This window comes from Eschrichtius robustus, chromosome 10 (assembly GCF_028021215.1).
Source record: "Eschrichtius robustus isolate mEscRob2 chromosome 10, mEscRob2.pri, whole genome shotgun sequence".
Taxonomy (NCBI): Eukaryota; Metazoa; Chordata; class Mammalia; order Artiodactyla; family Eschrichtiidae; genus Eschrichtius; species Eschrichtius robustus.
In genome coordinates, this window is record NC_090833.1 from 61,704,795 (window position 1) to 61,717,754 (window position 12,960).

General features: G+C 32.7%; 1 non-coding gene across 1 annotated transcript; it reads right to left on the minus strand.

Moving 5' to 3' along the window:
* Positions 1–11,632: 11,632 nt before the first annotated feature.
* On the minus strand, positions 11,633–11,739 carry LOC137771087 (U6 spliceosomal RNA). Its single transcript, XR_011075302.1, has one exon. It is a non-coding gene; the product is annotated as a U6 spliceosomal RNA (small nuclear RNA).
* Positions 11,740–12,960: the final 1,221 nt, after the last annotated feature.

Here is a 12,960-nt window from a genome sequence, read left to right on the forward strand (position 1 = left end):
ATCCCCTCACTCCAGTCAGAATGGCCATCATCAAAAAATCTACAAACAATAAATCCTGGAGAGGGTGTGGAGAAAAGGGAACCCTCTTGCACTGTTGGTGGGAATGTAAATTGATACAGCCACTATGGAGAACAGTATGGAGGTTCCTTAAAAAACTAAAAATAGAACTACCATATGACCCAGCAATCCCACTACTGGACATATACCCTGAGAAAACCATAATTCAAAAATCTTGTACCACAATGTTCATTGCAGCACTATTTACGATAGCCAGGAATGGAAGCAACCTAAGTGTCCATCGACAGATGAATGGATAAAGAAGATGTGGCACATATATACAATGGAATATTACTCAGCCATAAAAAGAAACGAAATTGAGTTATTTGCAGTGAGGTGGATGGACCTAGAGTCTGTCATACAGAGTGATGTAAGTCAGAAAGAGAAGGACATACCATATGCTAACACATATATATGGAATCTAAAAAAAAAAAAAGTTTCTGAAGAACCTAGGGGCAGGAGAAGAATAAAGATGCAGACATAGGGAATGGACTTGAGGACAAGGGGAGGGCATAGGGTAAGCTGGGATGAAGTGAGAGAGTGGCATTGAAATATATGCACTACCAAAAATAAAACAGATAGCTAATGGCAAGCAGCCGCATAGCACAGAGAGATCAGCTCTGTGCTTTGTGACCACCTAGAGGGGTGGGATAGGGAGGGTGGGAGGGAGACACAAGAGGGAAGGGATATGGGGATATATGTATATGTATAGCTGATTCACTTTGTTATACAGCAGAAAGTAACACAACCTTGTAAAGCAATTATACTCCAATAAAGATGTTAAAAAAAAATTGCGATAGTGTGGTAAGGTATTCTAGCTCTTCCCTTTAAAATCTTGGTATTTTTCTGGGTGACTCAAAGTTGAAGCCATGGACTTAAACAATAAGCTTTTGAAAAAACTATTGTTATTTTTGACCCTTTGTAAATGATGACACTGAAGCACAAAAATACTTGTTAGTTTGATCTAAGTCACACATTTTGTAGGTAATTGAAATAGGATTCAAATCCAGGCTGTCCAGAAAACTTGTGTCTTTATCAAGTAATCTATGAAAAAAATGAGGTAAAACACTAAATCTGATTGACAGGAGTATAAACAACCTCTTCAGTGGAATCTTAGAAAGAGAGAAGGAGCCAATGAAGGAGAGGCAGTACTTAATAAATAAGAACAGAAAAATTCCCTGAAGTAGTAGAAAGCATAAAGTCTCTGATCAGAAGGTTCCATAGAGTTGTAAACACATAGACACAATGTAGTAAAATTTAAGTATAACTGAAACAGGAGAAAAATTTAAACTTCCCTGAAACAGAAATATATGGGTGATAAGTAAATAAATGAGAATCATCCGATTTCTAGTAGATTTCTCAAAAGTGTTGCTAGTCGTGATATAAATATAAAGTAATATTTTAAAAGTTTTACAGAAAAAAAGTTTTGAGGGTAAAACCTTTCAATTTAGAATTTTTATACTGCTATATATAATATATATTATTTTTGTTATATAATATACAGCATAAATAATATATATTATAATTTATTATAATCAAATTTATTTTATTTATAATTATAAATTAAATTATTCATTATAATTATAAATTAAACTATTTATTATAGTTACAAATTAAATTTATAATTTAATTTATTATAATTATATTACATATTTAGTATATAATATAGTATAATAATATATACTGTACTGTATATATATACTATATTATCTTTCAACATTGACTAGCTACTACTGCCAGACTACATGATCCTTTGTCTTGCAAGAAGTTAGAACCACCAGTCCCCCCAGCTGTGAGGAACAAATCACAAATGATTTCAGTTAGGTACAATTCCTCCATGCTCATTTAGTAAAAGCTAAAATTTCACCTCAAAGCAGTTTTTTCAAGAAATTTATTAAATTTCAAAACTGTACTATATTGTATTTTGCTTTGAACGTAAAAAAATAAAATGCCAGTCTAATTTTTATCATTGTATAACTAGAATTGGCTGGAAAAATTGTATAAAGTATTTAATTTGTCAGTAGTGTCATTACACGTAGAGTTTAGAATCTGTTACTCATATTATGAATCAATAAGGAATTTATTTCTTCTTTTAAATTGAGTAGAACTGATTCTATAGCTGGCATGCAATTAATGAAGGGCTTAAGTTTAAAATAACATATATTTTGTATTGGGCTTAATTGCTCACTATCTTGTCTTATCTGGCACCTGACGATAGCTTTCAAAGCATGTGATTAACCATAGTGCTTTATATTCCATACATAATTCTAAGCATTAGAAAAATACTTATTTTCTTGAGATTATTATTTATTTTTGAGATCTCCAATTTCTCAAGTATTTTGGAAAATGTATTTCCAAATTAGATCACATCCTTTGACATATTACTAAAACAAAAAGTATAAGAGGTACTTGTTGATTCTTACTTCAAAACAATATAATTCCAAGCAGCATTATTTAAATAAACAATTATAATAGCATCCAGACTAATAAAATTAAATTATCTCGAAATATCAGTTATATATTTGATTTTTTAGGATACTGAAGTAAAACTATGTATTTAATCTCTATTCTTACATTCTTTGAAAGTTTTCTAAAACAATCGCCTTGACAAAAAGAAAAATAAATTGAAGGGGATGTGAAAAACTATATATATTTTTACTAACACATAAGTTGATTTTAATCATTTATTAAACAAAACCTAATTTTTTACCTTTTATCTTTTAAAAAAATTCTTACATATATCTATAGCAAATGACTTAAAGCCAAACCAGAAATTTTAATGTTCATGTACAGAATAAGCTAACTTCAAAAAAAAGTTAAATCATAAGGTATAATTTCTAACTTCCAACAAATTTATCACTCACAATCTATTATCAAAACTCATTAATCTGTAAATTCTTTCTTCAGATTACATAGAAGAAAAACACAATTTATTCTGTCCCTCTGTGTGATATACTGATACAACTCAGAGAATAATCAATAAACTGAATTCTCTTACTTCCTTTTTTTTGGCCTCCTACAACAAAAAGGATATAGAAAATTCTCAAATAATACTGTTCCCAAATTAGCCAGATTATCACTAATACCTAGAAAATGAAAAAGGAAAAATGACAGTTGGGTAGTGACAGTTGAAGCAAAATGGAATATATATATTTGCAACCTTGGAAGAGATAAATAATTTTTAATTTTTTAATTTTTTATTGCAGTATAGTTGAATAGATATTGTTTTTTAAATGGTTGTAATGAGTCACATGAGTGATGGTAACATACTTTTCTGGGCACCAATACATACCCTTTCTTGATTTCTGAAACACACTTTATTCTCACACTAAATAGATGTTTAAGCAAAGAGTAAAGAGTGAAAAAAGTCATTCAGGTACAGTCATCCCTCAGTATCTGCAGGGGATTTGTTCCAGGACCAAAATCTGCAGATGATCAATTTCCTTAAATAAAACGATGTAGTTTTTGCATACTACCTCCACACATCCTCCCATATACTTTAAATCATCTTTCAAATACTTATAATACCTAATACAATGTAAATGCTATGTAAATAGTTTTAAATATAATGTAAATTCTATGTAAATAGTTGCTGGAACATGGCAAATTCAAGTTTTGATTTTTGGGAATTTCTGGAATTGTTTCTCCAAATATTTTCTATGAAAGTTTGGTTGAATCTGAGGATGTGGAACCCAGTGATATGGAGGGCCAACTGTGATAGTGTTCCAGTATTATCCTTAGGGATTTGCATTTAGAGATAGGCCACTAGTACTAAAGGTCAAAAATAACTAATTTTGCAAGAGTTCCCACTTTGTCTCGGTAATTCATACATATGCATAATTTTCTTAGCCTTTACTCTAGCCCTAAAATGTATCCTCAAAACTACTGTTTAAGACGTCCTTAATAATTATCAATGTAATCAATTTTATGTTACTAAGCATGGAGGAGCTAAAGATCAAAAACATTTCTTAGTCTAATTACTTTTAGATATAAAGGGTTATTAACTAATATTGTTAAAATAAGAATAAATTAAAATTGTGACATCTGTTTTAAACAATGGATGTATCCATTTACACTTACATTTCTTAGTAAGCACTGAATTTTCATTGCAAATAATATACCACAATATTATTACCTAATAACAAAAATATCAAAAGTATTAAAAGCTTAAGACTATACAAAGTTCTTACATGCTGTCTCCTGTGATCTTTTTTAAAACATCAATTTACCATTTTAAAGTGCAAAATTTGATGAGTATTGATAAACATATACCCACAGTAAAATCCAAAGACAGAAAATGTCCAGAACTCATAAACATTTCTTTTGCACCATTGTAAGTCAGTCACTTCCTACACCCTTGCCACCAGATAATCACTGTATTCATTCCTGTCTCTACATATTATTTTGCATTATCTAGAATTTTATGTACATTTTGGTGTCTAGCTTCTTTGTAATAATTTTGTAATATTCGATGTAATAATTTTGAGATCTATGTTGTTGTCATTAGTTCCTTCTTAATGTTGATTAAAATATTCTATTACATGGAGGTACCACATTTGTTTATCAGTTTCATTGTTGAAAGGCATTTGAGTTGTTTATAGGTTTTGGCTATTAGAATTAAAGCTGCTATAGACTTTGTTGTTGATTCTTTCTGTGGCCTTGTATTTTCATATCTCTTGGTAAAGATCAAGCTCTTATGAGTAGTGCATATTGAACTTCATAAGAAAATACCAGTGTTATCCAAAGTGTCTGTACCATTTTAATTATCTTTTAGCAGTGTATGACATTTCCAATTGCTACACATTCTATCTAGTGTCTTTTTATGTGTTTATGTTAAGTCTCCAGAATTTTGCTGATATTTAGTTTTTTGTCATACTGTTAATGAGTTATCAGTTCTTTATGTATGCTACATAAGCGTTCTTTACCAGATATATGTATCAAAATAATTTTTCTCATTTGGTACTAAATTTTTTATTTTCGTACATGTGTTTCAAAGTGCAGATGAATTATCAATTTTTATTTTTAATTGCATGTGCAACTGTGTAGTGTAGTGTTTGAGAAATCTTTGCCCATAAGTGAGATAAAAAGAGTTTTTGTTGTTTTCTTCTAGAAGTGTCACAGTTATAATAACTTTTAAAATGAGGTCTATGAGTCATGTTAAGTCAATGTTTATGTATGGTGAGGTGTGTGTCCCCATTGTATTAACTTGGCAACTTTACTGAAGATTGGTATTTTATTTATGTGTTAATCTATGGCTGATTCCATTGATCTGTTCTTCTCTCCTTTCACAAATACTATTACTACTGCTAATACTGATATTAATAATACACTTTTATTTATGTATTCTAATTCATCCTTTTTTTTTCATTTTCATAAAATTGCTTTGGATATACTGGGGCATCTCCATTTACTTTAAATTTTAGAATAAACTTGTCCACATCTCAAAAAAAACTGGCTGGAATTTTTATTGAATAGTTGAGAAAGAGATAGAAATTTCATTGGAATAGCTAAATTTGTTTAGTATGTTTCTGTTTTAGAAATAAAATGAACATTTAGCTCAATGTTGGTAGATGGTGTCTCATTTGGAGAGCCAAATTATTTTGTATACATGTATGAGGTTATAACTGAATAGAGGCTTGATTGAAATCCGTAGTTTATAATCTCCAGGTGAATAGAATGATTTATGGATGTATGCAGATAAAAGAGACATTTATAAGAAGGCACCATATCTAACAAATAGCTATTTTTAGTTAAAAAATAAGTAAGTACCTATGGTTTATAAAATTGCATTTTAAAAGAAAAAAATTTTCTTGGTATTCATATGTAATATTTACCCTTCTGGGTTTTTTATTCATACAATATTTTGTGAGATAATAATTTCTATTTACTTTTTGCCTTCAATTTTAAAAATTTCTTTTATATATAAACAACCATGTAAGAAGAGTTAGCTTACACCCAATGAGGTATTTTTCTATTTTAATAACTATTGAAAAGTTGCTCTCATAATGCTAAGGTAAAAATTACAGGAAATTGGTATAATTTGTAGAAAATTATAAAGTGAAGGCCTATAATGGGATAAATTCACCCTGTGTTTGTTTGTGAACATATTTCATCAAATGAATAATTCTTTTGTTCCAGGATTGAGAGTTAATTTGGCCTATGACATTTCAATAATTACCTGAGCTACAACTAAATAAAATATTTCTGAACACTCTGTTATGCTTATCCTATGCCACTTATTTACACTTAATTTTAGTTATTCTTTTGGCTTAACCTCATGTCTTTTCATTTACACATGATCTATGATTATCAAGAAAGGAAGTCATAAAAGAGGGCAAAGCAAATAAACATTAACATAAAAAAGGCCACATCACTACAACCTCTTCCACAGGGACTGGTCCTAAATCCTAGTTTAAAATTGAGTTAATGGTATGATTAATATTTCCAAGAGTTTTGTTAAGTCTACCTCAAGGAAGACGATCTTACAATCATTTTTAAACTGAATTATGCAGTCTTTGATGCATGAATGAGCATCTACATAAATTTTAGAATAAGTAAATAAGGATTCCTATTACATAAGCATGTCTGTCTGTGGTTTCCTGAGTTTGACTGACTTTTCATTGCTGTCTTTTTTTTTTTTAATAGTCATTTGTACTCTTTTATTTTAGTATTTTTCCCCAGGTGTGTCTATCACCTATTCAAAATAATTAAAACATCATGGTAATAATTTAGTTATTTTCAACTTTGCTTCTAAGGCAGGGATTCCTAGCCCAGGGTCCCCGAGTGGGTTTACAGATGAGCTTTAAAGGGAGGGTCTCTGAACTTCCAGAAATTGTCTATGTAACTGTGTATGCCTAGCTTTTTAAGGGGATGGGATCCACCATTTTCATCAGATTCTCAGAGTGGTCCAGGATATCCAGAAGTTTAATAATTGCTGCCTTAGAGACGAAGCTTCACCCAGGGCAAGCAGGATGAGTTTGTACAAGCTGAAAGCCCCAGTTCTGACTTGATATGTGACACTTGGCAAATCACTTAAATCTTGCTGAGTCCAGAAATTGATGCTGAGTGGAGAGTGTCCTCAGAGCTTGCTGTTGACTGACTTATTAGCTCAGGCTCGGTGTCCAGGCTTAATTGCCAGACCATGAAGGGAATAGGATGTAGAGGGCCCGAGTGCACTGGTTTTGGCATTAGATGAGAGTCCAGATCAAGGCCTGGAATTTTTCATTGTAAACTAACAAGAAAGAAGAGGCTGCTGACTCACTGACCCAGGAAAGGACAACATCATCCTTTTACTTATTCAAGACAAAAACCTCAGAATCCTCCCAACTCCTCTTTCTCTCACATTTCAAATTTAAATAATTTGCTCAAGGTCATTTAGTTAATAAGTGGTAGAGCTACAGTTTGAAGTGGGCACTCTGGCCTTCCATCCAGAGGAAGGTGCAGAGAATCGAGGTGGTTTGCCCAAGGACAAGTAGAGAGTTAGTAAAGTTATGCAACTAGTGTTTGAGTGCTATAAATTGCTCAAGCTGTATAACTAGAGTTGCCACAGGCTTACACAAATTACTGGTTATACCTGGTACAAAGTTATTGGCCACAAGAAATAAAAACCCTCCAATATTTAATATTGGATTATATATTATATATTGAGTTAATATTGAATTATATAATAGATAATATAATATATATTATATATTGATATTGATAGCAATCTTCCCTTTTGGATTTTAAGATTGAGATCTTTTTTTTTTTTAATTGGGGTATAGTTGTTTTATAATACTGTGTTAGTTTATACAGTACAGCAAAGTGAATCAGCTATATGTATACATATATCCCCTCTTTTTTGGATTTCCTTCTCATTTAGGTCACCACAGAGCACTGAGTAGAGTTCCCTGTGCTACACAGTAGGTTCTTATTAGTTATCTGTTTTACACATAGTAACAATAGCGTATATATGTCAATCCCAATCTTCCAATTCATCCCACACCCCTCCTTTCCCCCTTGGTATCCATATGTTTGTTCTCTACATCTGTGTCTCTATTTCTGCTTTGTAAATAAGATCGTCTATAGCAATTTTTTCAGATTCCATATATGTATTAATATACAATATTTGTGTTCCTCTTTCTGACTTACTTCACTCTGTATGGCAGTCTCTAGGTCCATCCATGTCTCTACAAATGACCCAATTCTGTTCCTTTTTATGGCTAATATTCCACGGCATATATGTACCACATCTTTATCCATTCCTCTGTTGATGGACATTTAGGTTGCTTTCGTGTCCTGGTTACTATAAATAGTGCTGCAGTGAACACTGGGGTGCATTTGTCTTTTTGAATTATGGTTTTCTCTGGGTATATACCCAGTAGTGGGATTGCTGGGTCATATGGTAGTTCTATTTTTAGTTTTTTAAGGAACCTCTATACTGTTCTCCATAGTGACTGTATCAATTTACATTCCCACCAACAGTGCAAGAGCCTTCCCTTTTCTCCACACCCCCTCCAGCGAAAATCCAGTAAATTTTTTGATGATGGCCATTCTACCCAGTGTGAGGTGATACCTCATTGTAGTTCTGATACACATTTCTCTAATAATTAGTGATGTTGAGAATCTTTTCATGTGCCTCTTAGCCAACTGTATGTCTTCGCTGGAGAAATGTCTATTTAGGTCTTCCACCCATTTTTTGATTGGGTTGTTTGCTTTTTTGATAATGAGCTTCATGAAATGTTTGTATATTTTGGAGATTAATCCCTTGTCAGTTGCTTCATTTGCAAATATATTCTCCCTTTCTGAGGGTTGTCTTTCATCTCATTTATACTTTTCTTTGCTGTGCAAAAACTTTTAAGTTTAATAGATCCCATTTGTTTATTTTTGTTTTTATTTTCATTACTCTAGGAGGTGGGTCAAAAAAAGAACTTGCTGTGATTTATGTCAAAGACTATTCTTCCTATGTTTTTCTCTAAGAGTTTTGTAGTGTCCAGTCTTACATTTAGGTCTTTAATCCATTTTGAGTTTATTTTTGTGTATGGTGCTAGGGAATATTCTAATTTCATTCTTTTACATGTAGCTGTCCAGTATTCTCAGCACACTTATTGAAGAGACTGTCTTTTCTTCATTGTATATTCTTGCCTCTTTTATCATAGATTAGGTGACCATAGGTGTGTGGGTTTATCTCTGGGCTTTCTATCCTGTTCCATTGATCTATATTTCTGTTTTTGTGTCAGTACCATACTCTCCTGATTACTGTAGCTTTGTAGTATAGTCTGAAGTCAGGGAACCTGATTCCTCTGGCTCTGTTTTTCTTTCTCAGGATTTCTTTGGCTAGTTGGAGTCTTTTGTATTTCCATACAAGTTGTAAAATTTTTTGTTCTAATTCTGTGAAAAATGCCATTGGTAATTAGATAAGGATTGCCTTGAATCTGTAGATTGCTTTGGGTAGTATAGTCATTTTCACAATATTGATTCTTCCAATCCAAGAACATGGTATATCTCTCCATCTGTTGTGTCATCTTTGATTTCTTTCATCACTGTTTTATAGTTTTCTGAGTACACATCTTTTACCTCTTTAGGTAGGTTTATTCCTAGGTATTTTATTTTTTTATGCAATGGTAAGTGGAATTGTTTCCTTAATTTCTCTTTCTGATCTTTCATTGTCAGTGTATAGCAATGCAAGAGATTTCTTTGCATTAATTTTGTATCCTGCAACTTTACCAGATTCATTGATTAGCTCTAGCAGTTTTCTGGTGGCATCTTTAGAATTTTCTGTGTATAGTATCATGTCATCTGCATGATGACATCCAATTAGGATTCCTTTTATTTCTTTTTTTTTTCTCTGATCATCATAGCTAGGACTTCCAAAACTATGTTAAATAATAGTGGTGAAAGTGGCCACCCTTGTCTTGTTCCTGATTTTAGAGGAAATGCTTTCAGTTTTTCACCACTGAGAATAATGTTTGCTGTGGGTTTGTCATATATGGCCTTTATTATGTTGAGGTAGGTTCCCTCTATGCCCACTTTCTGGAGAGTTTTCATCATAAATAAGTGTTGAATTATGTCAAAGCTTTTTCTGCATCTATCGAGATGATCATATGGTTTTTATTCTTCAGTTTGTTAATGTGATGTATCACATTGATTGATTTGCATATATTGAAGAATCCTTGCATCCCTGGAATAAATCCCACTTGATCATGGTGTATGATATTTTTAATGTGTTGTTGGATTCAGTTTGCTAGTATTTTGTTGAGGATATTTGCATTTATGTTCATCAGTGATTTTGGCCCATAATTTTCTTTTTTTGTGATATCTTTGTCTGGTTTTGGTATCAGGGTGAAAGTGGTCTTGTAGAATGAGTTTGGGAGTGTTCCTTCCTCTGTAATTATTTGGAAGAGTTTGAGAAGGATAGGTGTTAGCTCTTCTCTAAATGTTTGATAGAATTCACCTGTGAAGCCATCTGGTCCTGGGCTTTTGTTTGTTGGAAGATTTTTAATCACAGTTTCAATGTTATTACTTGTGATTGGTCTGTTAATATTTTCTGTTTCTTCCTGGTTCAGTCTTGGAAGGTTATACTTTTCTAAGAATTTGTCCATTTCTTCCAGGTTGTCCATTTTACTGAGGCTTGATTTGTGACCCAAGATATTATCTATCCTGGAGAATGTTTTGTGTGCACTTGAGAAGAAAGTGTATTCTGCAACTTTCAGATGGAATGTCCTATAAATATCAGTTATGTCTGTCTGGTCTAATGTGTCATTTAAGGCTTGTGTTTCCTTATTAATTTTCTGTCTGGATGATCTATCCATTGGTGTAAGTGGAGTGTTAAATTTCCCCACTCTTATGGTGTTACTGTAAGTTTCCCCTTTTATCGTTGTTAGCATTTGCCTTATGTATTGAGGTGCTCCTCTGTTGGGTTCATAAATATTTACAATTGCTATATCTTCTTCTTGTATTGATCCCTTGATCATTATGTAGTGTCCATCCTTGTCTCTTGTGACAGTCAATATTTTAAAGTCTATTTTGTCTGATATGAGTACTGCTACTCCAGCTTTCTTTTGATTTCCATTTCATAGAATATCTTTTTCCATCCCCTCACTTTCAGTCTGTATGTGTTCCTGGGTCTGGAGGGGGTCTCTTGTAGACAATATATATATATATACAGGTCTTATTTTTGTATCCATTCAGCCAGTCTATGTCTTTTGGTTGGAGCATTTAATCCATTTACATTTAAGGTAATTATTGATATATATGTTCCTATTACCATTTTCTTATTTGTTTTGGGTTTGTTTTTATAGGTCTTTTTCTTCTGTGTTTCCTGCCCAGAGAAGTTTTTTCAGAATTTGTTGTAAAGCAGGTCTGGTGGTGCTGAATTCTCTTAGCTTTTGCTTGTCTGTAAAGCTTTGATTTCTCCGTCAAATCTGAATGAGAGCCTTGCTGGGTAGAGTAATCTTGGTTGTAGGTTTTTCCCTTTCATCACTTTGAATGTATCCTGCCACTCCTTTCTGGCCTGCAGAGTTTCTGCTGAAAGATTATCTGATAACCTTTTTGGGGATTCCCTTGTATGATATTTGTTGCTTTTCCCTTGCTGCTTAAAAATATGGAACGCTTTGCTAATTTGTGTGTCATCCTTGTGCAGGAGCCATGCTAATCTTCTCTGTATCGTTCCAATTTTAGTATATGTGCTGCCAAAGCGAGCACTCATTGCTGTTTTAGAAGTATAACTATTGCTTCATTTCAGTTCTCAGTAGCCATGACATTTTAACCACTCATAACACCCTCAAGTTTATTTAGTGGTGTTTTATGTTTAAGTTGAAATCAACTATGATTTCCACAACATTAATGTTTGAGAACCAGCAAACCCATTCCAAATATGGTTATTTCAGCTTTATTTAGGTTCATATACTTTAGTATTTTTAGCATTTCACCCAAATTAGTGTGTGTGTGTATGTGTAATATACTTCAACTATTATGAACATTTCTACTTAAACACAGGAGTTTTACTGTATATTTTTCTAAAAACAAATTTATACTTTACTGTTATCTTCTGTTTTAGTCAAGTATTCTTATTAGCGATTGTAAGCAAATTAGTCAGAATTTGGGATATGATTTGGGAAAATAGAGGGACCTCAGGTCACTCAATATGCTCAGGTTTCATTGAACTCAGCTGGTTTCAGTTCAGAACCTCATGTCCACTCTTAGTCTGCCTTGCTTCTGTAAGTCCAAATTCTTTGATGTTCATTCTCTGCAGACATTAACTCTCAAGTCTTCTGCTGAAGGGGCAATTACCTGGTTGCATGGGCTGGAGAGAGGTTCATAAGCTAACTTAATATAGTGTTTAAACCATCCTGTTTTCAGTCTCACATTATATGATTTCCTTCCTAGACATCTGGAACCTAGATTTACTGAGTCTCTGGAGTTCCTCTTAATAAAATTATGGTTTTCCCTCTTTTATTATATAGAATTCAGCTTTCTCTGCTCTGATGAATTTTTTTAACATTTGTCCTTCACTTTCCCATCCTCAGGATTTTGTTGACATCTTTTGTGTTCTCTTGGCCAGTATACATGTACATATATTATTGTTTCTTTTGCCTCATTTAACTAGAGTTCAGAGGGAGCAGAGGCACACGTGTGTCTAAAATGATGTTTGTTTTTTTTTTTAAATTATGGTAAGAACACTTGACATGAGGTCTACTCTCTTAACAAAATTTTAGTTGCACAACACAGTGTTGTTAACTATAGAAATAATGTTGTGCAGTAGATCTCTACAACTTATTCATCTTGTATAACTGAAACTATATCTTTTTAATAGCAACTCCCACTCCCCCTCCATCCAGCCCCTGGAAACCACCTTTCTACTCTGTTTCTAGGAGTTTGACTGTTGTAAATATCTTATATAAGTGGAATCGTGCAATATTTGTC